Source organism: Rhincodon typus, chromosome 35 (genome assembly GCF_021869965.1).
Source record: "Rhincodon typus isolate 14 chromosome 35, sRhiTyp1.1, whole genome shotgun sequence".
In the NCBI taxonomy this organism is placed as follows: domain Eukaryota; kingdom Metazoa; phylum Chordata; class Chondrichthyes; order Orectolobiformes; family Rhincodontidae; genus Rhincodon; species Rhincodon typus.
This window is the reverse complement of record NC_063366.1, coordinates 8,748,206-8,773,560: the sequence shown is the minus strand read 5'-3', so window position 1 is coordinate 8,773,560 and position 25,355 is coordinate 8,748,206. Positions and strand designations below refer to the sequence as shown.

Sequence of the window (25,355 nt, the reverse complement as noted above, 5' to 3'; positions counted from 1 at the left end):
TCTTTAACTTGTCTGGCTGTAATTTCAGACCCATAATATTGTGGTTGTCTTTTACCAGCCCTGAAATGACTGAGCAAGCCATTGAGTTCAGGGACAGTTAGGGATTGACAACAAATGCTGACCTTAAGCCATTAACATTCACGTCCCACAAAAGAACGATCTTTTGTTTACAAAAGAAATCCTGATCTGTTTCCTTTAAACTTGACTCCTTCAAAGCTTTCCATAAATTTCAGCTCATCGAAATCTCTGCTGCTAGAATTCTAACTTGCCTCCACATTCCACTCACCTTTCAGCACTGTGGTCGCGAACATTCATTGGCTCCTCAATTTTTAAATTCTCATCCTGATTTTCCAATCCACCCGTAGCCACACCCCTCTTTATCTCTGTAACCACCCCAGCCGTACAACCCAGGAATTCACGGCACTTACAGGAAACAAATGAGGCCATGCAAGGATTGGAAAATGAGGTTGAGAGTTTTGTGATTGAGACGTTGCTGGACTGAAAGCCACTCTAATTCCACCTGACTTTAATTGTATCACAATTGACAGCCATGCCTGTTCCGGCCAAAATGTACAAATTCACGCATACTTAAGGTAGACTTCATATGGCCAATTTTGCCCTTCACAACTTGTTGATATCCCTTTACCGACTCTCTACCTCCTCTTGACAACTTATGTTTCCACACCTCGAGTTGACAGCAGCAAATTTAGCTGCCATGTATTTGGTTGCCTCATTGTTGCTGTAATATTGGAACTAACTCCTCAAGGTGAGCAACTTATGAAAATATAGAGTGGGTCTCTAATGCCTGGTTTTGTGGAACTTTGATTGTGATAATTTAGCACTCAGAACAAACACTGAAGAAAATCCTTCAGCATCTGTAAGAGACAACCCAGTTGCCAGTCAAGATATTACGTCCGTTCTCAGAATATGAACTATACAGGCAAGGCTTGTATTTATTGCCCATCCCTAGTTAAGCTAAAAATGTGATGGTCAGACCTCTCTTTGAATCACTGCCATCCAGATGGTGATCTCAATGGTGTTCAATTTGGAATTCTGCTACAATGAAGGAACAACGATAAGTTAACTTTTCAGGATAATATTGAATATTGCACAACGACTGACTGAACTCCGACATTCTCATCTCCATAATCAAAACTGAACTGTTTGTGCCTTTTAGTCATAGCAAGTCACATGTAGATAGGGTGTTTAAGAAGGCACCTAGCACGCTTACCTTCATCGCTCAGACCTTTGACTATAGGAGTTGGGCCATCATGTTGAGGTTCTGCACAATGTTGATGAGGCCTCTTCTGGAGTACTGTGTACAGCTCTAGTCGTCCTGCTATAGGAAGGATAGTATTAAATTGGAGAGGGTTCAGAAAAGACTTACCAGGATGTTGCCGGGAATTGAGAGTTTGTTATAAAAAATAGCCTGGATTGACTGGTATGTTTTTCACTGGAGTGTAGGAGGTTGAGAGGTGATCTTATAGAGGTTTGTAAAATCATGAGATGAATAGCAAGGGTCTTTTCCCTAGGGTGGGGGAGTTCAAAACTAGGGGGCATATTTTTAAGATGAGAGGAGAACGTTTTAAAAGGACATGAAGGGCAATGTTTTTATACAGAGAATGGTTTGTGTGTGGAATAAACTGCCAGAGAAAGTAATGAACGCAGGCACAGTTAGAACATTTAAAAACATTTGGAGAAGTACATGACTAGGAAAGGTTTGGAGGGAAATCGGACAAATACACCACAAGTGGGACTTGTTTAGTTTGGGAACACGGTCGGCGTGGACTAGTTGGACTGAAGGGTCTGTTTCCATGCTGTATGATGCTATGACTAAGTCCCATTCACCTGTGATGCAATGTATTCACTGACATCGGCTTTGGTGAAGCAATTTCTTAATTGTAGGTTTCTGACTCTTTCTTTCAATACCCTTTATGGCCTTGCATGCGTGCACACAGACAATCGGCCCTGTTCTTATAATAGCATCTCTCCATGCTTTTAACTGACCCGAAGGATCCCTGGCTTTTATTTTCTCCAACCATTGATTCATATTCCTTAAGTTGTCAAGGTTCCAATGTCTTGAATTCCTTATCTTTCCATCTCTCTATTCATAGATACACCGCATTGTAGAATAAGGTTATTTAGCCCGCTAAGTCTGTTCAAAGAGCATCCCACCCAAACGCAGTCCCCCACTCTGTTCCCATAATCCTGCATTTTATCAATTCACCTAACCTGCACATCTTTGGACTCTCGGAGGAAACTGAAGTACCTGGCAAAAACCCACAGAGAACCTGCAATCTCGACACATTCAGTCACCCAAGGCAGGGAATCAAGCCCAGGTCCCTGGCGCTGTGAGGCAACAGCACTAACTGCTGACCTACCCTGTTGCCCAGATGATTTACTCCCCATCAAGGAATTGAACCCCAGTCTCTCATGTGAAAGGCAAGGATGCTAATCACTGCACTATACAGGAAGTAATACTTTGTTTTTCTATACTTTCTCTACTTTGTTTTTCTCCCCTTCTAGGTAACAATTCTTTAAGTGTCTGTGTGCTTTAAAATGCTCTTGTGAAGTGTGTCAGGGCATTTTATTGTGTAGAAAAAAAATTTTCTTTGTGAGGTAAAGGCGGATTAAGGGTGATATGTTGCCACAATATTGCTCTGCTCTTCACACTTGGTGATTGATGTTGATGTAGCGATAGTTATGTGGATGAGCTTCCGAGGTAAGTTGCGATGTCAGATGCGACGTCTGTAGTCATATATTTGCATTCTGATAAGATGCTGTACACTGTACTGCACGGAGAATGGTGCTCTGTAACCTTACCATCTCATACAGTGTGACAATAACTAAAGTTTATCTATTACTAAGAGTTCAGGCCTGAGCTTCAGTTAAGACCTGAAGAACCACATTACAACATGCTCAAACCACTGCAGAGAAGAGCTATGTCACTAAAGTAGCCAGGGTTGGAGGGTTTGAGCTATAGAGAGAGGCTAAGTTGGAGCTATTTTCCCTGGAGCATAAGAGGCTGAGGGGCGACCTAATAAAAGTTTATAAAATCAAGAGGGGCATGGATAGGGTAAATAGACAAGGTATTTTCCCCAGGGTTGGGGGAGTCCAAAACTAGAAGGCATTTAAGTGAGATGCGAAAGATTTAAAGGGGACCTAAGGGGCAACTTTTTCAGACAGAGCGTGTACGGGACGAGCTTCCAAAGGGAATGGTGGAGGTGGGTACAATTACAACGTTTAAAAGGCATCTGGATGCGTATATGAATAGGAAGAGTTTACAGGGCCAAACGCTGGCAAGTGGGATTAGATTAATTTAGGATGTCTGGCCGGCACGGATGAGTTGGATCAAAGGATTTGTTTCCGCGCTGTGCATCTGTATGACTCTATGATCAGAGGAGAATTGAGGAATAATTGTTTTATCCAGATGGTGCTGAGGGTCTAGAATGCACTTCCTGAAGCCTCCATTGCATTAAAAAAAAAGTTCACCTCAGCTGCTGTAACGTGGAAGGCTATGACCAAGCGCTGACGGTGGGATTAAACAGTTGGTCCAGGGATGATGAGCCAAATGGCGTCCTTCTATGCCTCGAATCTTTCTATGTTTTCTATTAACGTAGGAAAATACAGTGTCCAACTTGTGTACACAAACCAGCTTAAAGCATTAATGGGTTTTAAGGTATGTTTAAGTGCTGGTTGAGGGATAAATATTAACCAGGATGCCAGTGAAAATAACCCTGCTCCTCCTTGAAATAGTGCAAGCAAGTCTTTTTACATCCACCAGAAAGAACAGGCGAGGCTCTCGGTTTTATCGTACATGTGAAAGGCAGTGCTTTTGATAGTGACACACTCCCTTTGTATTGCAGTAAGAGTGCCAGCCTGCTCAACATAGATCTTGAACTTGTGGCCTTCTACTTGAAGACAAGACGTCCACCACTGAGCCACAGCTGTCATGAAGCTCAAACATTCATCATTTCAGATAATTTGTTCATCTATCCGCGTCCAGTGCAGTCCTTTAATGTCCTTATTTTGGTGAACCAGTGGTTGTTCTGAAGGCTCCCCCTATCTGAAGTAGTTAACGGGTGGGAACTTGACGCTGGGCTGATCTTGAGCCAAGAGCATTTCAGCTGCCTGGATTTAAAGTGGCCACTATGGGGCATCTGACAACTGTTCTTTCCAAACCAGCTCTGAAGCTTCATGTCAGAGCAACCAGGTCTTGTTAATTTAACTTGCAAGGCTGTTCACCCAGTTCTTGGCATTCATACAGTAATCCTCTCTGAAACTCACAGGCCTCCATGGCTGAGTGAGGAATTGTCGGGTCAGCCACTCTCAAAGATATGAACACAGTCCAGTTTACACCGTTGAAAAGGAGCACTGCTACCTACACCTTTCAGGCAAGGTGTTATCCTAAGACCCCATCGTGCCTTTTCATATTGATATTGAAATGTGCTGAGCACGATTTGAAGAAAAATGGGGAGTTTGCCACAGCGTATTGGCATTAATCTCTTAAATAACAACACTGCAACTAATTATAACATTGCAGTCTGTGAGCGCTAGCTGTCTGAAACTGACCACTGCATTTCCACCATTATAACCACGAGAATATTTCAAAAGTACTTCAATGTCTGTAAAGCACTTTGAGACATCCAGAGATTGTGCATATCCGTATAATCGCTAGCTTCGTTTTAAAACAGCGAGAATAGGGAAGGATAGTGACAACCCGAAATGTACGTTATTGGTAAAGGACGGGAGTAGGAGGTGGCAACAGACTCCAACGTCATTGGATAGAGAGTCAGATCCAGTCTTGTATCAGTACAAAACATGAATCACCTCCTGAAATACAGTCTCCCAACCTCTTGTTCTAATTTGCCTTGTTTTAAGAAGTGCTTTCATCGCTGCATCCTCTCCGCTGTTGCAGTCCCAGCAATGGACACAGCACTCCTGGGGGCAGTGCTGAGACAGTAGAGCTGCTGGGTCCCCCGGCTCAGCCTGCAGTTCCTGGAGAAGGCTTTTGTCTTCTCACCTACCAGCTCAGTCGCTGTTGTATTGACGTAGAATCCAGGTAGCACATCACCAAACTGTCGGGGTAAGGTTGTCCCCAGTTTCCTGACCTGTTATTGGGGGCCATCAACAAAATCTAGCCCCAAGTAGAAACCTGATGAAAGGTGTTGAAAGGGGTACACCTTATTGAACAAGATATGATTAGATTTTTAATTATGTATTAACATCATTAATTACCGAATAGCCTCACTGACCCTGAAGAATTAATTTCCTGTGTATGTGATTTCACATTTCATAATTGTCCTGAAAAAAAAATGCATTTTAAAACTTTTTTTTTCAGAAATGAATTTTCAGCTTCTGACTTCACCACAGATGTATGTTCACATTATTTTTTGCACCCACTGTAAAATCCGAATTGCAAGTAAAAAATTGGTTAATTTCATTGCCTGACTCAGTGTGAATATACATTCATGAGATTGGCTGCTTACCTTTTCTGATGGCACCACTTTTGCTGGACCCAGAAGTCCCTTGAAATGTTGTGAGATCCGTACTGATGTCAAGAAAGAGGAAAGGATGGTGGTGAAATAGTAATATTACTAGATTAGTAATCCACAGGCTCAGTCTAACACTCTGGAGATGTGGATTGAATTCCCACCACAGAAACCGGTGACATTTAAACTTAATTAATAAATCTGGAATTAACTGCCCGCTCAATGGCGACCATGAAACCAGCATCAGTTGCCGTCAAAATCCATTTAATTCACCACAGTCCTTGAGGGAAGGAAATATACCATCCTTACCTGGTTTGTCCAATATGGGACTCCTGACCCACAGCAAAGTGGTTGACTCTTAACTGTCCTCTGAAATGGACTAGCAAGTTACTTATTCGTGTCAAACTGCTAAAAAGTCAAAAAAATTGAATGAAACTAGACAAACCATTTGACATCGACCCAAGAATCAGAAAGGGGAATGGCAAATCCAAACCCATCAATCCTGTAAAGTGAGGGAAGCAATAACAGTGGTAGTGTCACTTGACTAGCTGTATCAGATAAGACACAAATGACCTTAAATTAGAGGCATGGGGCAGCACAGTGGCTCAGTGGTTAGCACTGCTACCTCACAGTCCCAGGACCCTGGGTTCAATTCCACCCTTGGGCAACTGTCTATGTGGGTTTCCTCCCACAGTCCAAAGATGTGCAGGTTAGGGTGGATTGGCTATGCTAAATTGTCCATAGTGTTCTGGGGTGTGTAGATATGGAGGGTTTGGGTGGGATACTCTGAGGGTCAGTGTGGACTTGTTGGGCTGAAGTGTTACCTGGAAGTTGAGAAAAGCAAAGTTAATACAAAAAAGGAGCACTTCTATGTTCCATATGCACCCTATCAACACTCCTTTTTTTCTGCAATCTGGTTGCCTCTTACTATTCTAAACTCCAAATACAAGCCTAGACTTTCCTCATAAAATAATCTACCTGTTCTAGGTATTTATTAATTGCTTCAACATATTGCATCTTTCTAAAGGAACCAATATTGAACACATTACTCCAGGTGCAGCCTCAAAAATGCCTTGCATAACTGAAGCATAATCACCTTAATTTTGTAATCAGGTCCCCTCACCATAAATTATATTCACTTAACCCTCCAAATTATTTCTCATACTTGCACACAAACCTTTTGTGATTCATGCACTAGGACACCGAGATCCCTCTGTATTGCGGAGGACTGCAACCTCTCACCATCTAAATAGTATGCTCCATTTTATTCTTCCAGTCAAAATGGACAATTTTGTATTTTCCTACATTTCATTCCATTTGATAGATCTTTGCTGACTCACTTAATCTCTCTCAACCCCTTTTTGGATTCCTTCCGTCCTCTTCACAATTACCGTCCTACCTATCTTTGTGTCATCAGAAAATTTAGCAACAACACCTTCTGTCCCTTCATCCACATTATTTCCAGACATTGTTAAATGTTGAGGCCCCAGCATTGAATTCTGTGGCACATCACTTGTTACATTTTGCCCACCAAAAAGGTCCATTTATGCATACACCCCGCTTTCTTTTAGCCATCCAAATATTTATCCATGCTCTATGCTACCCCTTTCAGTATGAGCTTTTGTTTTCTGTAATAACCTTTAATGTGGCACTTTATCAAATGAGTTTAGAAACCTTAGGACAATACATCCTATATATCTACAACATGTGTTACTTCCTCAAAGTACTCCAATGAATTGCTTAAACTTGACTTCCCCTCTATAAATGATATTGAGTCTGCCTGATAACCGTGTGATTATCTGGGTGCCCAGCTATAATATATTTCTCAAAAGCTTCTCACATCTTACTTATCTCAGATGTTAAACTAAATGGCATTGTCTCCTGTTTTCTGTTTCCTTCCCTTTTTGATTAAAGGAATTACATTTACTAATTTCCAATCTAATTGAACTTCCGCCATTCCAGCAATGTCTAGAAAATTAAAACTAATGCATCATCTCTCTCACTAACTACTTCTTTTAAGACCACAGAATGAAGTTCATCAAGACTGAAGACTTATCAGACTACAGCTCCAACAATTTTCTAAGTACCATATCCCTGACAACTGTAATATTCTTGATGAGAGCTCAGAGACAGTATGTTCCTGTCAGAGTGAAGGGTGAGGCTGGTAGGTGCAGAGAATGCTGGCTGACTAGAGAAACTATGGTTTTGATCACGAATAAGAAGGAAGCGTATGTCAGGTATAGATAGCAGAAATTGAATGATTGCAGGGAAGAGTGTAAAAGCAGTAGGAGTATACTTAAGAGGGAAATCAGGAGGGCGAAAAGGGGACATGAGATAGCTTTGGCAAATAGGATTAAGCAGAATCCAAAAGGTATCTACAAATACATTAAGGACAAAAGGATAACTAGGGAAAGAATATGGCCCCTTAAAGATCAGCAAGGCCACCTATCTGTGGAACCGTAGGAGATGGGGGAGATACTAAATGAGTATTTTGCATCAGTGTTTACTGTGGAGAAGGATATGGAAGATATAGAACATGGGGAAATAAATAGCAACATCTTGAAAAATGTCCATGTTACAGAGGAGAAGGCGCTGGATGGTGGAGAAATCCCTGGGACGTGATCAGGCATACCCTAGAATTCTTTGTGAAGCTAGGGCAGAGATTGCTGGGCCTCTTGTTCAGATATTTGTATCAGCGATAGCCACAGGCGAGGTGCTGGAAGATTGGAGGTTGGCTAACGTGGTGCCACTATTTAAGAAAGGTGGTAAGGAAAACCAGGAAACTATAGACCGGTGAGCGTGAATTCAGTGTCGGGCAAGTTGTTGGAGTGGAGGAAATTTACATGTATTTGGAAAGGCAAGGACTAATTAGGGACAGTCAACAGGCTTTGTGCTTGGGAAAGCATGTCTCACTAACTTGATTGAGTTTTTTGAAAAAGTAACAAAGAGGATTGATGAAGGCAGAGCGGTGGACGTGATCTATATGGACTTCAGTAAGGCATTCAACTAGGCTCCTCATGGTAGATTGATTAGCAATATTAGCTCACACAGAATAGAGGGAGAACTAGCCATTTGGATGCAGAACTGGCTCGAAGGTATAAGACAGAGGGTGGTAGTGGAGGGTTGCTTTTCAGGCTGGAGGAATGTGACCAGCAATGTGCCACAAAGATTGGTGTTGAGTGTACTGCTTTTTGTCATTTATATAAATGATTTGGATGTGAACATAGGAGGTAGCATTAGTAAGTCTGCAGATGACACCAAAATTGGAGGTGTCGTGGACAGCGAAGAAGGTTACCTCATAGTACAATGGAATCTTGATTAGATGAGGAGTGGCAGATGGAGTTTAATTTAGATAAATGTGATGTGCTGTATTTTGGAAAGGCAAATCAGGGCAGGACTTATACACATAATGTTAGGGTTCTGGGGAGTGTTGTTGATCAAAGAGACCTTGGAGTGCAGGTTCATAGTTCCTTGAAAGTAGAGTCGCAGGTAAATAGGATAGTGAAGAAGCCTTTTAGTATGCTTGACTTTATTGGTCAGTGCATTGAGTATAGGTCATGTCACAGCTGTGCAGGACATTGGTTAGGCCACTGTTGGAATACTGTTTGCATTTCTGGTCTCCCTGCTATAGGAAGGTTGTTGTGAAATTTGAAAGGGTTCAGAAAAGATTTACAGGTATATTGCCAGGGTTGAGGGTTTGAGCTACAGGGAGAGGCTGAATAGATTGGGGCTATTTCCCTCAAGCATGGAAGGCTGAGGGGTGACTTTACAGAGGTTTATAAAATCATGCGGGACATGGATAGAGTAAATAGACAAGGTCTTTTCCCTGTGGTGGAGTGTCCAAAACTAGAGGGCATAGGTTTAAGGTGAGAAGGGAAAGATTTAAAAGGTACCTAAGGGGCAACATTTTTCACACAGAGGGTGGTGCATGTATGGAATGAACTGCCAGAGGAAGTGATGGAGGCTGGTCCAATTACAACATTTAAAAGGCATCTGGATGGGTATATGATCAGGAAAGTTTTAGAGGGAAATGCGCCAAATGATGGCAAATGGGACTAGATTAATATAGGATATCTGGTCAGCATGGATGAGTTGGACCGATGGGTGTGTTTCCATGCTGTACATCTTTATGACTCTATGACTTCCTCATTGCCTTCCATTTCTTGACTTACGGCTGATTCTGAGATGTTACTATTAAATTCTGTAGTGAAGACTGTTGCAAAATGTCTGTTCTGTTCATCTGCCATCAAGCTATTTTCTATTATCAATTCCCCAGGTCCAGTTCTATAGAATCAGTGTTCACTTCATTAACTCTTTTCCTTTCTAAGTATCTACCGAATCATTTACTGTCTATGGTTTACATATCTTTTTGATTTGTTTTGTAAATTACATCCAATTTTCTGAGCTGTCAGTGCTCTTTGCAAACTTTATGCTTCTTTCTTATGATTGATATAATCTTTATTTTTATAGTAAACCACGAATGCTCCCCTTGGAATTATTCTTTTTATTATCTACCCTTTGTATTCTGAAATGTCACATTAAAGGGCACTGCATCCCTATTGTGCTACCTTTTAACCTAATTTGCCAGTGCTCCTTTGCTGACTCTGCTTTTAGATCCCCAAAATTGGCCTTATTTCAGTTTACAGTACTTGTCTGGGACCCATTCTTCTCTCCCTCAAACTGACTATAAAATTCAATTATTTTGTGATCACTGCCATCTTCACCTTGCCTTCACTTGGCATCATTAATTAATCTTATCCCACTGCACAATATAAAGCCTGATACAGAATGCTTTCTGCTTGTCCCCAGAATGTGCTGTTCTAGGAAATTATCCCGAAGACTTTCTAGGATACCTTTGCCCATTTGATTTTTGAAGTCAACATGTTGATTAAAATCTACCATGATTATTGTCATGGCTTTCTGATAAGCTCCAGTATTAGTTTTTTTGTCCAAATCCCATCATGTGGTTACTGTTGAAGGGCATGTACAACACTTCCATAGGTAACTTCTTGCCTTTGTCATTTCTCATCTCTAAACAAACTTCTTCCACTTTTGCTGAAGATAGGTCATCCATCTCTATTGTGTTTTACCATCATTAAATAGATACCCCTCCACATTTTCCCAGCTTTCTGTCCATTCTAAATGTCATGTGCCTTTTAATATTCAAGTCCCAATGTATGTCATCTTTGCAGCCATGCTTCTGTAATGGCTGCCAGACTGTACTTAACTATTTCCATGTCAATTTTTCCCTGCTTATTTCTTATGTTTTGATTTGAATGCTACATGCATTCAGATATAGAGACTTTAGCTTTGTCATTATTATTACTGTATCTTATGGCCTTATCTGTTGATGTATGCACAGGCTTGTGCTCTCTATTCTTCCCTGAAACCTTCTGTTTATAAGATTATAGGAAATAAAATGCAGGGGGTTCACTCAAGAAAGCAATTATGAGAGCAAAGAAGGGGCATGAAAAAATGTTGGCAGACAAGATTAGGCAGAATCCCAAAATATTCTGCAAGTATATCAAGGCAAAGAGAAAAACCAGGGAAAGAAAAGGGCCTATTAGAGACCAAAGGGACAATTTGTCTGTGAAACTGGAGGACATTAGTAGAATATTAAATGAGTACTTCACATTCATCTTACTTGGGAGGTTTCAGGGAAGAATAGAGAGCACAAGCCTGTGCATACATCAACAGATAAGGCCATAAGGTACAGCGATAATAGGACAAAGCTAAAGCTTCTATATCTAAATGCGTGTAGCATTCAAATCAAAACATAAGAAATAAGCAGGGAAAAATTGACATGGAAATAATTAAGTACAGTCTGGCAGCCATTGCAGAAGCATGGCTGCAAAGATGACATACATTGGGACTTGAATGTTAAAAGGCACATGGCATTTAGAATGGGCAGAAAGCTGGGAGAAGGAGGATGTAAATGCAGAATTCAAGAAAATGCACTGCAATGTTCTTGAGCAGATTGATGTAGAAGCGAGAAGATTTGGAAATTTTGGCAGCTTTAAAAGTGGCCAGTCCCCAGGTCCACTTGTATCCCAGGCTGTTGTGGAAGACAGGGAGGAAATTATAGAGGCTTTAACTCAAATTTTTAAATTGTGTTTGGCCACAGGGCTGGTGCCAGAGGACTGGAGGACACCTAATGTGGTTCCACTTTACATGATGGGTGATAGCGATAGACCAGGGAATTATAGATCAGTGAGACTAAACTCACTGGGAGATAACCTATTGGGAAAAGTAGTGAAGGAGAAAATTAATTTCCATTTAGAGAAGGGAGGATTGTTTAGGGATAGTCAGCAAGGCTTTATAGAGGGAGATCATGCCTAACAAATCATGTGGAATTTTTCAAGAAAGATGAGGGTAGGGGAGTTGATGTAGTTTATATGGATTTCAGCAAGGTCCTTGGTAAGATCCAACATGGCAAACTGATAAAGAAGGTAAAAGCTCATGGGATTCAGGGAAACTTGGCAAGATGGATCCAAAGTTGGCTTAGTGGTAGGAGACAGAGTGTGGTGGTAGAAAGCTGTTTGTGTGACTAACATAGCATAGGAATTAGTACTGGGTCCCTTATTATTTGTGATATTCATAAATGATGTAGATGAGAATGTGGGAGGGATGATAAGTAAGTTTGCAGATGACACAAAGATTGGCTGGAAGGTTGACAGTGGGAAGGAAAGTGTTATGTTATAAGAGGGTATAAAAGGATTGGTCAGATGGGTAGATTCAGTGGCAAATGCCAATGAATGTGAGGTGATGCAATTGGGAAGAGGGAAAAAGACGATGGAGTACTCAAAGGATGGCAAGACACTAGGAAGCTCAGAGGAACTCAAGGGTCTTGGGGTGATTGTTCACAGATCCGTGAACGTGGCAGGATGTAGTTAAGAAGGCATACAGGATCCTTGCCTTTAACAGACATGGTATAGCTTATAAGAACAAGAGCATGTTGGAGCTGTACAGAACTTTGGTTAGGCTACAGCTGGAGTATTGTGTCCTGTTCTGGTCTGGTCTCTGCACTACAGGAAGGATATGATTGCATTGGAGGGGTTGCAAAGATGCCCCACTAGGATGTTGCCTAGGATGGCGCTCTGAGGAGAGGCTGGATAAGCTCAGGCTGTTTTCTTCAGAGCAGAGAAGGTTAAGGGGGGGACCAGATACAGGTGTTAGCTTATGAGGGACATGGACAGGGTGAATAGAAAGCAACTATTCCCCTTAGTTGAAGGGTCAGTAACAAAGGGAAATAAATTTGAAGTGAAAGGCAGAGTGGGGATTTGAGGAAAAATGTTTTCACCGAGGGCAGGTGGGGACCTGGAATGCCCTGCCTGGGAGGGTAGTTGAGGCAGGAAACCTCACAACCTTGGATGTGCGCTTGAGTCTCATAACATTCAACGCTATGGGCTTAGTGTGGGAAAGTGAGACTAGTGTACATAGCGGTTTAATTTTGGCAGTACAGACTTAATGGGTTGAAGGGCATCACACTCACTCTCAAACCTCACTCTCCTAATTTCCAGTGAAAACAAATTCACTCTATCCAACCTTTCCTCAAAGGACACCCTGTTCATTTTAGTTATCAACCTAGTAAACCTCCTTTGAACCATCTCCAATGCATTTTGAAGCTTCCCTAAATAAGTAGATCAAAACTATATACAGTATTCAAGATGTGTTCACACCATACCCTGTAAAGTGAAAGGTAGCATCCTTTCTTATGCTCAATTCTTCATTAACAAAGGAAAGTATTCCACTAGCCATCTTAATTACTTGTTGATCTGCATGCTAACGTATTGTGACTCATATACTAGAAAACCTGGATCCCTCTGCAACTGCAGAGGCTGACAATCCTCCACTCCTGCATTCTTGATCTCCTTGAAGTGCCTGCCATTCTCCTCTATCTGACCACTGGCCAAATCAAAAGACCCTGTCCAAAAGAGTGTGACCACTTGCTGAAATAAAGTGTCCAGATAACTTCCACCTTCCCTGATCTGCTAGTGTCTGCATCTTACCTCTGACACCAAGCTGTTGTTCCTCCAAGCTATGGCACTTACGCAAAAGTGCTCACCCACATCACATGGGAAACCAGAAGCTCCTGCATGCTTCAGTACATCACCTGCTCTGCCAGATTTATTATGTGTGAAAGTAACTATCAAGTTATACTTAATTAATTTATAGTTAATAAATGCTAAATTTCACAATAAGCTCTCACAATGTCAATAAACTACTAATAAGAATAATAACTTTAAAATATGAATAAATTACCTGAGACACAAATGATAATTACCCAAAACACTCAATTACCAATCTCTCATCTGTTTACCCATGACATCGTACGTTTGATTTCTTTTCTCTTGAAGTGAATGTCCACGGACTGAGCTCAACTTGCAGCCCTGGCCATTTCTCTTATGTTGCTTTAACCTTTCCTATTGTCATGCTGGTTCCACTGCTCTCTTGCAATGTGTTAAAGTTTTCCACCCTCATGCTGATGGTAAGCTATCCACTACTCTCTTGCTTGTTTTAATCTCCCCATTCTGCAGCTGATGGCGAATACTGCACCCTGTCTCATACCGATTTAAGCCTCTGTGCTCTCACGCTGACAGCAAACTCTCCATCATTCTCTCTTGCTGTTTTAGGCTCCCCAGTTTTTGTGCTGTCTGTAAATTATCCCCACTTTCTCACGCTGTTTTAAGCCTCCTGCTCTTGTGCTACTTGTGAGCTTTTTGGCTGTTCTCCAGAGCAAGCTTGTTGATGTGGTGTAAATGGATTTCCAGAAGGCATTTGACACAATACTTGCACAACAGAGTTGTGAGAAACGTTGGAGCTCATGGAATTAAAGTGTGCAGTAGAAACGTGTGCCATCTAGTTCACTTATGTCAGAGTCATACAGAACAGAAGAGGCCCTCAGCCCAGTGAGACTGCACCAAGCTATTGACATTAATCCCAAGATGCCCTGTGGGGTGGAAAAATGCCATTCTTCCCCAACATTGCACACATGTGACTTCGGACCTACAGTAATGTGAGTGATTCAACTGCACTCAGAAATGACTGAGCAAGCATTCAATTTAAGGGGACCTACGGATGGACCATAAATAACAGCCTTGCCACATCCCCTGAAATAATAAAAGAGAGGAACATAAAATTAGTGGCATAATTTCAAAGAAATACAGGAACAATGTGTTGGTGAACAACACATCTTAAAAATCCTTTCAAGGCCATGTTCATAAAGTTGCTTAAAATGAGACATAAAACAAGAAATCCCTGGTTTTAAGAGTGGGAAATTTACTAATAATTCGGAAATCATATGGTTTGGTACAACTGCAGTACTGTGATCAATTCTGAACACATCACTCTATGAAAGACATCAGGACCATGAAGAGGGTGCGGAAGGGAGTCATCAGAATGGGACCAGAGATGCGGCATATGGCAGTTATGGTCAGAGACTGGAGAAGCTGTAATAGTAATCCTCCAGAGAAGAGAAAGTTAAGAGGAGATTGAACACAGGTTATCAAGGATATGAGGAGTTTTGGAAGAGTGGATGTAGAGAAACTTTTTTTCCACTGATGGGTGACTCAAGAAGAACTTCCAAAAGACAATTGGATTTTTGGGACTAAATGGGATTCTTGTTCACAAGCACAAAGGGCTCCATCTGTGCTGTATCAGCTCACTGAAAGGCATCTCCACCAGCATTTCCCCCCTCTTAAGATTGCAGCCTCTCCTGTACTGCAGAATGTAGAGCTTGAGACTGGCAGATAGTAACTCATCCATTGATACAAGTCCAGAATTGAGAGGATGGACTGTGAAGTTCTATAGCAGATTGATATAAGAGATGAGGCGGTATTGGAAGTCTTGGCAGATTTAAAAGTGGGCAAATCCCCAGTTCCACTTGTATCCCAGGCTGCTGTGGGAGACAAAAGAGGAAATTACAGGGGCCCTGACCCAGGTTTTTAAATCATCCCTGGCCACAGTGGAGGTGCCAGAGGACTATAAGAAAACTAATGTGGTTTCACTTTACGAGTTGGGTGATGGAGGTAGATGAGGGAACTATAGATCAGTGAGTTTAACCTCAGTGGTAAGGAAACTATTAGAGAAAATAGTCAAGGAGAAAATCAATTTAGAGAGATGACGTTTGATCAGGGATAGTCCACATGGCTTTGTCAGAGGGAGTTCATGCCTAACAAATCAGTTGACATTTTTCAAGAAGGGTGAGGGTAGGGCAGTTAATGTATCTTGTATGGATTTCAGCAAGGCCTTTGACAAGGCCAACTGGCACATGGCAAACTGCTAAAGAAGGTCAAGGCTCATGGGATCCAGAGTAACTTGGCAAAATGGCTTAATAATAAGAGACCGAGAACGGTGATAGAAGGCTGCGTCTGTGACTGGAGATCAGGCTGCAGTGACATACCACTGTGCTGGGATCAGTGCTGGGTCCCTTATTGTTTGTGATATTCGTAAATGAGAGTGTGGGTAGGGATGATGAGTAAGTTTGTGGATGACACAAAGATTGGCCGGGTGGTCGACAGTGAGGAGGAAGGTGCTATCTTACAGGAAAATATAAGCAGATTCATCAGATGGGCAGATCAGTAGCAGATGGAAATGACCCCTGATAATTGTGAGGTGACGCCCTTTGGAAGATGGACCAAGACAAGGGAGCACTCAATGAATGTCAAGACACTCGGAAGTTCAGAGGAATTGAGAGATCTTAGGGTACTTTCCCACAGGTCCCTGAAGGTGGCAGGACAGGTAATAGGGGTAATTAAGAAGGAACACAGGATGCTTGCCTTTACCAAACATGGCATAGAATATAAGAACAAGGAGAACATGCTGGAGCTGTACAGAACTTTGGTGAGGCCACAGCTGGAATACTGTATTCAGTTCTTGAAACCAGCCTATAGGAAGGATGTGACTATACTGGAAGGGGTGCAGACAAGATTCACCAGGATGTTACCTAGACTGAAGCATTTCAGCTCTGAAGAGAAGCCAGATAAGCTCAAGTTGTTTTCTTTGGAGCACAGCAGGCTGAGGGGGAAATTCAGCAGGGAATTGTCATGGGGTCACGTACATAAATACCGAGCTCTGAGGAAGTGCTGCTCCACCAATGGCTCAAGATCAGCGGGGTGGGGATGAGCGGGAACAACAGTGGTGCAGTGAGCACCCAGTTCTTCCTATTCCTTCCATGACAACATCATGCTTACTGTCTTTGTTGGCTGAAACATATTTGAATATTTTCCACACTCTACCAGACTACTTCATGCCAGTAGAAGTGGGGATGATCCAAAATTTCAGATGCCTGTATCCTGACTTGTATCATGCCCTGTACTTGTTGACCTACAGTGGCTCTCAACCCAGCCACTACTCTTGTTTAAAATTAATTGTCATCATCTTCAAAATTCTACACCTATGAGGGCAATGGATTATTACTGACATAGAAACATGCAGGGCTACGGAGACAGGGCAGAAGACTGGCAATTCAGTTACAATCCTGGAGAGTCAGTGTGGATAGGATGGGACCGAGTGGTATTCTTCTGCACAGTAACAGTTTTGCAACTCCCACAGCTCCACAACTATTGGAGACCACAGTGCTTCTCCGAATGTGCCCCTTGGCCACCCCCAGTTTCACTTGCCTAACCATGTCTTCAACCATCAGGGTCCCAAGCTCTAGTGCTCTCCTCTGAAAACATTCCTCCTCCCTTTCGTCCCTAAAACGTATCTGACTGACCAAGCTTTTGCACATCTTTCCTTTATATTTCTTCCATGACTCGGGATCAATGGCCTGCCCTGTGAAGTGCCTTTCGCCACCTCACAAAATTTATTGCAAAAAGTGCAAAATATTGAAAGCCCAGGAACTAGCCTGTGCTCATATTGATGCTCCATACAGGAGTCTTCCTGCCCCTTCTCACCGAACCTAATCACAATATCCTTCTCTTCCTAACGTTCTCCTCTGTTTATCCAGCTTTGTCTAAATGAATCAATACTCCTAATCTCAACCGCTCCCTGGGGTAAGTGGGTTTACACATTGTCACAACTTTCTCCTGGGAACCTTGCTGGGTTTATTAGTGACCATTTCCCCCTAAGTTGGATTCCCTTCAAGTGAAAACATCCTCTCTTTCTCTACCCAATCAAATCCACCATCAGGCCCTGGCTGAGCTTTCTCCTTTGTAGAGAAAAGTGCCCCAGCCTGTGTAACCTTTACTGATAGTTATAACCTCTCTTCTGGTGTCGTTCTTTTATTGCCCCTTCTCCAGTGCTTTAGAAAGACCAAGGTTGGTGTTGTTTGTCTTGAAAAAACATTGCTGAGAATTTGTCCAGTTATTTTGTGAGCATTTCGTTTTTGATCCTCTTTTACAACCTAAGTCATAAGAAATAATGGGCAGAGAAAGAATGTCACAAAGCCGCTGGCAATGTGTCCACGTATAGTGACCAGAGGAATTCCTAAACCAAGGTGAGGTGACTGGAGCCTCCCTCAGCATTCGTTGTGAAGGATTGCTAATGAGTGAAGGAGCAATAGCTTGCACGTATTAATTAGTACAGCTAATGGTGTTGATATGTGCTGGAGAATAGGAGAATGCCCTCACTGCTATTATAGTGGCATGTCAGGACTGAGGCTGTGTGCAAATGTATTCAGTGGCTTCATTCTCTGAGAACTGGCCCCCGTCTCATTTCCATCACAAAGCCCCTCTGGGGTTCGAGCTGCATTCCACTGTATTTGAAGGCAGCGAGTAGGCAAGTAATTGAACTCTCTCCATCCCTGAGGCCTGGAGCCATTCATGAGGAATGGGGGTTTCGAGAGTGAATTGAAAACATCTCAAACTATACCTTCTTTCGAATGAGACATTAAACCCGGCTGAGCGATTGCACCAGCGCGGTTTCTCAAAAGAGCCTGGTGTCCTGGGCTAACATCACTTTCTTTAAACAAAAATACGCATCGTTATTATCAAATTGCTGCTTGCTGTGCACCAATCGTCAGCTACATTTGAGAGACGTTGGAGTGCAGGTCCATAGTTCTTTGCAAGTGGAGTCACAGAGAGATAGGATAGTGAAGAAGACGTTTATTATGCTTGCCTTTATTGATCAGTGCATTGAGTACAGGAGTTGGGAGCATGTTGGCAGCTGTACAGGACATGGTTTCAGCTACGTATTGGAATGCTGCGTGTAATTCTGATCTCCGTGCTATAGGAAGGATGTTGTGAAATTTGAAAGGGTTCAGAAAAGATTTACAAGGATGTTGCCAGGGTTGGAGAGTTGGAGCTACAGGGAGAAGCTGAATAGGCTGGGGCTATTTTCCCTGTAGCATTAGAGGCTGAGCGGTGACTTTATAGAGGTTTATAAAATCGTGAGGGGCAAGGATAGGGTAAATAGACAAGTCTTTTCCTGGAGTGGAGGAGTCCAAAACTAGAGGTTTAAGGTGAGAGGGTAAAGATTTAAAAGGGATTTGAGGGGCAACTTTTTCACACAGAGGATGGTGCGTGTATGGAATGAGCTGCCAGAGCAAGTGGTGGAGGCTGATATAATTACAACATTTAAAAGGCATATTGATGTGTACATGAATAGAAAGGGTTTAGAGGGATAGGCGCCAAATGCTGGCAAATGGGCCTCGATTAATTTAGAATACCTGGTCGGCATGGACAAGTTGGACGAAAGGATCTGTTTCCACAATGTACATCGTTATGACTCTATGACTGGAAAACCCTTTGGGACAAAGCGGAAGCTGAGACAGGTGCTACAAAAATGGAGGTATTTCTTGCCTTCTAATGGAGAAATTCCAATCTGATGGAAAATGTAGTAAAGACATTAATTTGGTCAATTGCCAATGGTCAATATTTTGTTTTATTCATTCATGGTATGAGGGTATCACTGGCTGGGTCACCATGTGTTGTCCATTCTCAATAGTGCTTGCACTGAGTGGCTTGTTCAGAGGTTGGTTAAGTGTCGATCACCCTGCTGTGGGTTTAGAGTCACATATAGGCCAGGCCAGGAGAGGATGCCAGTTTCCTTCCTTAAAGGAATTAGGGAATTCTTTATGGGTGGCTCAGTGGTTAGCACTGATGCCTCACAGCACCAGAGACCCGGGTTTGATTCCACACTTGTGTGACTATCTGTGTTGAGGTTGCATGATCTCCCCATGTATGTGTGGGTTTCCGCCGGGTGCTCCGGTTTTCTCCCACAGCCCAAAGATGTGCAGGCTACGTGGATTAGCCATAGGAAATGTAGGGCTACAGGAATAATGTGGGTCTGGGTGGGGTGTTTTTCAGAGAATCAATGTGCAAATAGCCTGCTTCCACACATTAGGGTTTCTATGATTCTAAAGGATATTAGTGAACCAGATGGGTTTTTTAATGACAATCGACAATGGATACATGGTCAGTAACAGTACAACTTTTAAGTCCAGATGCCATAAATTCAAAAGGTGGGAAATGTCATTGGGAGGAGAATTGACCCAGACATTCAGAAGCTTAGAAGTGGTCCAAGAACATTCCCAAAAACAAAATGAAGAATAGACATATCAGCTCTGAAGCTCCTTGAGCCCCAGGCTACCACTCTGATACTGAAAGGCTGCCTGGCCCAGTTTTGTCACTATGCCAAACTTCCAGATGGGGTCTGTTTACATACAGGAGATGGGCACCAAATTAGTCATTGTGATTCCAGTTACACTATTTGCTGGGTCAGGGGTGCCAAAACAGTACCTTGTAGAAGAGGCTTGAATATCTTAGTTGACGAGTTTTTAGTAGAATTGTCATCAACCTCCTTCCCCTCTTTCCACTTTAATGTAAGAATAGCCAACAACAATTTATGTTTTTGTTTTGTTGTGCCATCAAGGTAGCAAGGCATCTGTAAAGTGATTCATAGAGTCATAGAGTTGTGCAGGAGGGACACGGTCCAACTCATCCATGCCGACCAGATATCCTAAATTAATTTTGTCCCATTTTCCAGCATTTGGCCCATATCTCTCTAAACCCTTCCTATTCATATACACATTCAGATGCCTTTTCAATGTTGTAATTGTACCTGCCTCCACTGCTTCTTCTGGCAGCTAATTCCACACAGACACCACGATCTGCTTGAAAAAGTTGTCCCTTGTGTCCCTTTTATATATTTTTCTTCTCACTTTAAACCTGATTCCCCTAGTTTTGGACTGCCCTATCCTGGGAAAAAGATCTTGGTTATTCGCTCTATGCATGCCCTCCCATGACTTTATGAACCTCTATAAGGTCACTCTTCAGCCTCTGACACTCAAGGAAAATAGCTCGAGCCTATTCACTCTCTCTCTCTGCAGCTCAAACCCCCCAACCCTGGCAACATCCTCAGAAATCTTTTCTGTGCCCTTTCAAGTTTCACGACATCTTTCCTATAGCAGGGAGACCAAAATTGAATGCAGTATTTGAAAAGTGGCCTAACCAATGTCCTGTACAGCTGCAACATGAAATCCCGTCTACTACACTCAATGCACTGACCAATAAAGGCTAGTGTACCAAACACCTTCTTCACTAACCTGTCTACCTGTGCCTCCACCTTCAAGGGACTATGAACCTGTACTCCAAGGTCTCTTTGTTCGGCAACACTGCCCAGGCACCTACAATTAAATGTACAAGTCCTGTCCTGATTTGCCTTACCAAAATGCAACACCCCATACTTATCGAAATTAAACTCCGTCTGCAACTCCTCGGCTCATCTGATCAAAGTCTGAGATAACGTTCTTTGTTGTCCACTACACCTCCAATTTTGGTGTAATCTCTAAAATTACTAACTATTCTCCCTATATTCACATTCAAATCATTTATATAAATGACAAAAAGCATGGGAATGTTATGAAATAAAATATGACACCAAGCCATGTCAGGAATGATTATGTCAGATGATCCAGCCTGATCAAAGAGGCCAACTTTAACAAGTGACTCGAAAGAGGGAAGTGGTGGAGAGGTGCAGGGGAGGAGTGCCAGAACTTGAGGCCCAGGTAGCGCCCCCGATGGTGGAATAATTAAAACTGGAGATGAGACCAGAATTAGAGGAGTGCAGAGGTCTCAGAAGTTGTAAAAGGTGACAGAGACAAGGGGAAGATGGCAACGTGCAAGGGTTGGAAGATAAGAATGGGAAGCCCTATAGCCTAGTAAGCATCTGCAGTTATGTAAGAACAACAGTGACGTGGGCTGGTAGAGCCGGTTCCTGTCCACAAGTTCAGTCACCCCCTTCTTTTTGCCTGGCATCCCTAATTGTGCTCCCTAACCCTTACTGGCCCATGAATGTTGTAGTCGTAATGTTCTATTTGGTTCCTTAACATTAGAGTTGTCTGCCCTGAAATAAGAGGTATTCCAATGTGCAAATTGGTCACAGAAAGTTGAGGCTGGTTCCTTTGTCTGCATCTTCACTCACATCGAACTCCATTCACTCATCCTCCCAGTGCTGGTTGACCCACACTAACTCATAGTTAAGCAAATTTAAAGACTTTTGAGCCACTTTGGACTTGAAAAGGTTAAATGCCAATCATGTTGCTGTGGGTCTGGAGTCATGTGTAGGCCAGACCAAGTAAGAACATAGAACATAGAACAGAGAACAGTACAGCACACTACAGGCCCTTCGGCCCACGATGTTGTGCCGACCTATTATCCTACTAAGATCAATCTACCCTGTATACCCTACATTACACTATCCTCCATGTGCCTATCCAAGAGTAACTTAAAAGCCTCTAAAGTATCTGACTCCACTACCACTGCCGGCAGCGCATTCCACATGCCCACCACTCTCTGTGCGAAGAACCTACCTCTGACATCTCCCCTATACCTTCCTCCAATCACCTTAAAATTATGCCCTCTTATAATAGTCATTTCCGCCCTGGGAAAATGTCTCTGACTATCCACTCTATCTATGCCTCTCATCATCTTGTAAATCTCTATCAAATCACCTCTCATCCTTCTTTGCTCCAATGAAAAAAGCCCCACCTCACTCAACCTTTCCTCATAAGACCTGCCCTCCAGCCCAGGCAGCATCCTGGTAAATCTTTTCTGCACCCTCGCTAAAGCTTCCACATCTTTCCTGTAATGAGGTGACCAGAACTGAACACAATATTCCAAGTGTGGTCTAACCAGAGTTTTATACAGCTGCAGCATAACCTCACGGCTCTTAAACTCAATTCCCCTGCCAATGAAAGCCAACACACCATACGCCTTCATTACAACCCTATCAACTTGGGTCACAACTTTGAGGGATCTATGGATGTGGACCCCAAGATCTCTCTGTTTCTCCACACTACTGAGAATCCTGCCATTAACCCTGTATTCTGCATTCAAATTCAACCTTCCAAAATGAATCACTTCACACTTTTCTGGGTTTAATTCCATCTGCCACTTCTTTGCCCAGCTCTGCATCCTGTCAATGTCCCGTTGCAACCTTCAACAGCCCTCCACGCTGTCCACAACTCCACCAACCTTCATGTCATCGGCAAACTTACTAACCCACCCTTCCACTTCCTCATCCAAGTCATTTATAAAGATCACAAAGAGCAAAGGTCCCAGAACAGATCCCTGCGGAACACCACTGGTCACCGAGCTCCAGGCTGAATACTTTCCATCTACTACCACCCTCTGTTTCTATTGGACAGCCAGTTTTGTATCCAAACAGCCAGATTTCCCTGAATCCCATGCCTCCTTATTTTCTGAATTGGCCTACTATGTGGAACCTTATCAAATGCCTTGCTAAAATCCATATACACCACCTCCACTGTTCTACATTCATCGATGTCTTTTGTCACATCCTCAAAGAATTCACTAAGGCTTGTGAGGCATGACCTTCCTCTCACAAAGCCATGCTGACTATTTCTAATCAACTGTGCATATCCAAATAATCATAAATACTATCTCTCAGAATCCTCTCCAATAATTTGCCCACCACAGAAGTAAGACTGACTGGTCTGTAATTTTCAGGATTACCCCTATTTCTTTTTTGAACACCCTCCAATCTCCTGGTACTACTCCAGTGGACAGTGAGGATGCAAAGATCATTGCCAAAGGGGCAGTAATCTCTTCCCTCACTTCCCATAGTAACCTTGGGTATATCCCATCTGGCCCAGGGGACTTATGTATCCTCATGTTTTTCAAAATTTCTAGCACACCCTCCTTCCTAACAACAACCTGTTCGAGCATATCTGCCTGTTTCATGCTGTCCTCACAAATGTCAAGGTCCCTCTCACTGGTGAATACTGAAGTATTCATTAAGGACCTCCCCTACCTCCTCTGACTCTGCACACAAGTTCCCTCCACTATCCCTGATTGGCCCTACCCTCACTCTGGCCATCCTCTTGTTCCTCACATAAGTATAGAAAGCCTTGGGGTTTTTTCCTTGATCCTACCCACCAAGGTTTTCTCATACCCCCTTCTAGCTCTCCTAAGTCCATTCTTCAGTTCCTTCCTGGCTACCTTGTAGATCTCTAGAGCCCTGTCCGATCCTTGCTTCCTCAACCTTAAGTAAGCTTCCTTCTTCCTCTTGACTAGGTGTTCATCATGTCTTGTCATCCAAGGTTCCTTCGCCTTACCATCATTTCCTTGCCTCAGTGGAACAAACCTATCCAGTACCTGTAGCAATTGCTCCCTAAACAACCTCCACATTTCTGTCGTGCATTTCCCTGAGAACGTCAGATCCCAATTGGTGCTCCATAGTTCTTTCCTAATAACATTGTAACTCCCCCTCCCCCAATTAAATACTTTCCCATACCGTCTGCTCCTATCCTTCTCCATGACCATAGTAAAAGTCAGGGAGTTGTGATCACTATCAACTAAATGCTCTCCCACCGAGAGATCTGACACTTGATCTGGTTCGTTGCCAAGCACCAAATCCAATATGGCCTCCCCTCTGGTCAGCCTATCTACATATTGAGTCAGAAATCCTTCCTGGACACACTTGACAAAATCTGCTCCGTCCAAACTATTTGCACTTAGGAGGATCCAGTCTATGTTAGGGAAGTTGAAGTCGCCCATGACAACAAACCTATTACTTCTGCACCTTTCCAAAATCTGTCTCCCAATCTGTTCCTCAGTGTCTCTGTTGCTATTGGGGTGTCTATAGAAAACTCCCAGTAAAGTGACTGCTCCTTTCCTGTTTCTGACTTCCACCGTACTGACTCAGTGGAGAAACCCTCCTCCACGACCTCCTTTTTTGCAGCTGTGATACCATCCCTGATTAGCAATGCCACTTCCCCACCTCTTTTACCTCCCTCCCTATTTCTTTTGAAACAACTATACCCCGGAACATCCAACAACCATTCCTGCCCCCGTGTTATCCAAGTCTCCGTAATGGCCACAACATCGTAGTTCCAAGTACTGATCCATGCTCTTAAGTACGTCACCCTTATTCCTGACACTTCTTGCATTGAAGTAGACACACCTCAACCTGTCGCACTGACTGCCACTTTGCCCTGTTAACTGCTTATCCTTCCTCATAGACTATCTGCTTTCTCTATCTGTCTGTACACTAGCTACCCCATCCTCTGATCTGTAGCTCCGGTTCCCATCCCCCTGTCAAACTAATTTAAACCCTCCCGAAGAGCTCTAGCAAACCTCCCGCCCAGGATTTTGGTGCCCTAAGGATGGCAGAATCCTTCCCTAATGGACATTGTGAGCTCAATAGGTTTTAATGACCATTGACAGTGGTTACATGTCACCAATAGTTCAGCTTTTAAATCCAGATGCCATCAATTCAACAAGCATGGAGTGCCATTGGTATTGATCCAGACATTCAGAAGCTTAGAATTGGGCAAGTATAAAATATACCCACAAGCAAAATAAAAATTAAACAGCTTTGAAGCTCCTTGAGCCTCACTCTACTATTGAAAGGCGACCAGTTTTCTTTCTCCCTCCACAAATACTGCCAGACCTGTTG

General features: G+C 42.8%; 1 long non-coding RNA gene across 1 annotated transcript in view; it reads left to right on the top strand.

Annotated features, from left to right (window-relative positions):
* The first annotated feature begins 645 nt into the window (after window positions 1–645).
* LOC125486896 overlaps window positions 646–25,355 on the top strand; it is a 32,763-nt gene continuing 8,053 nt past the window's right edge. Inside the window, exon 1 of the long non-coding RNA XR_007265510.1 lies at window positions 646–766. This is a non-coding gene — a long non-coding RNA (uncharacterized LOC125486896). The remainder of the gene's footprint in view (window positions 767–25,355) is intronic.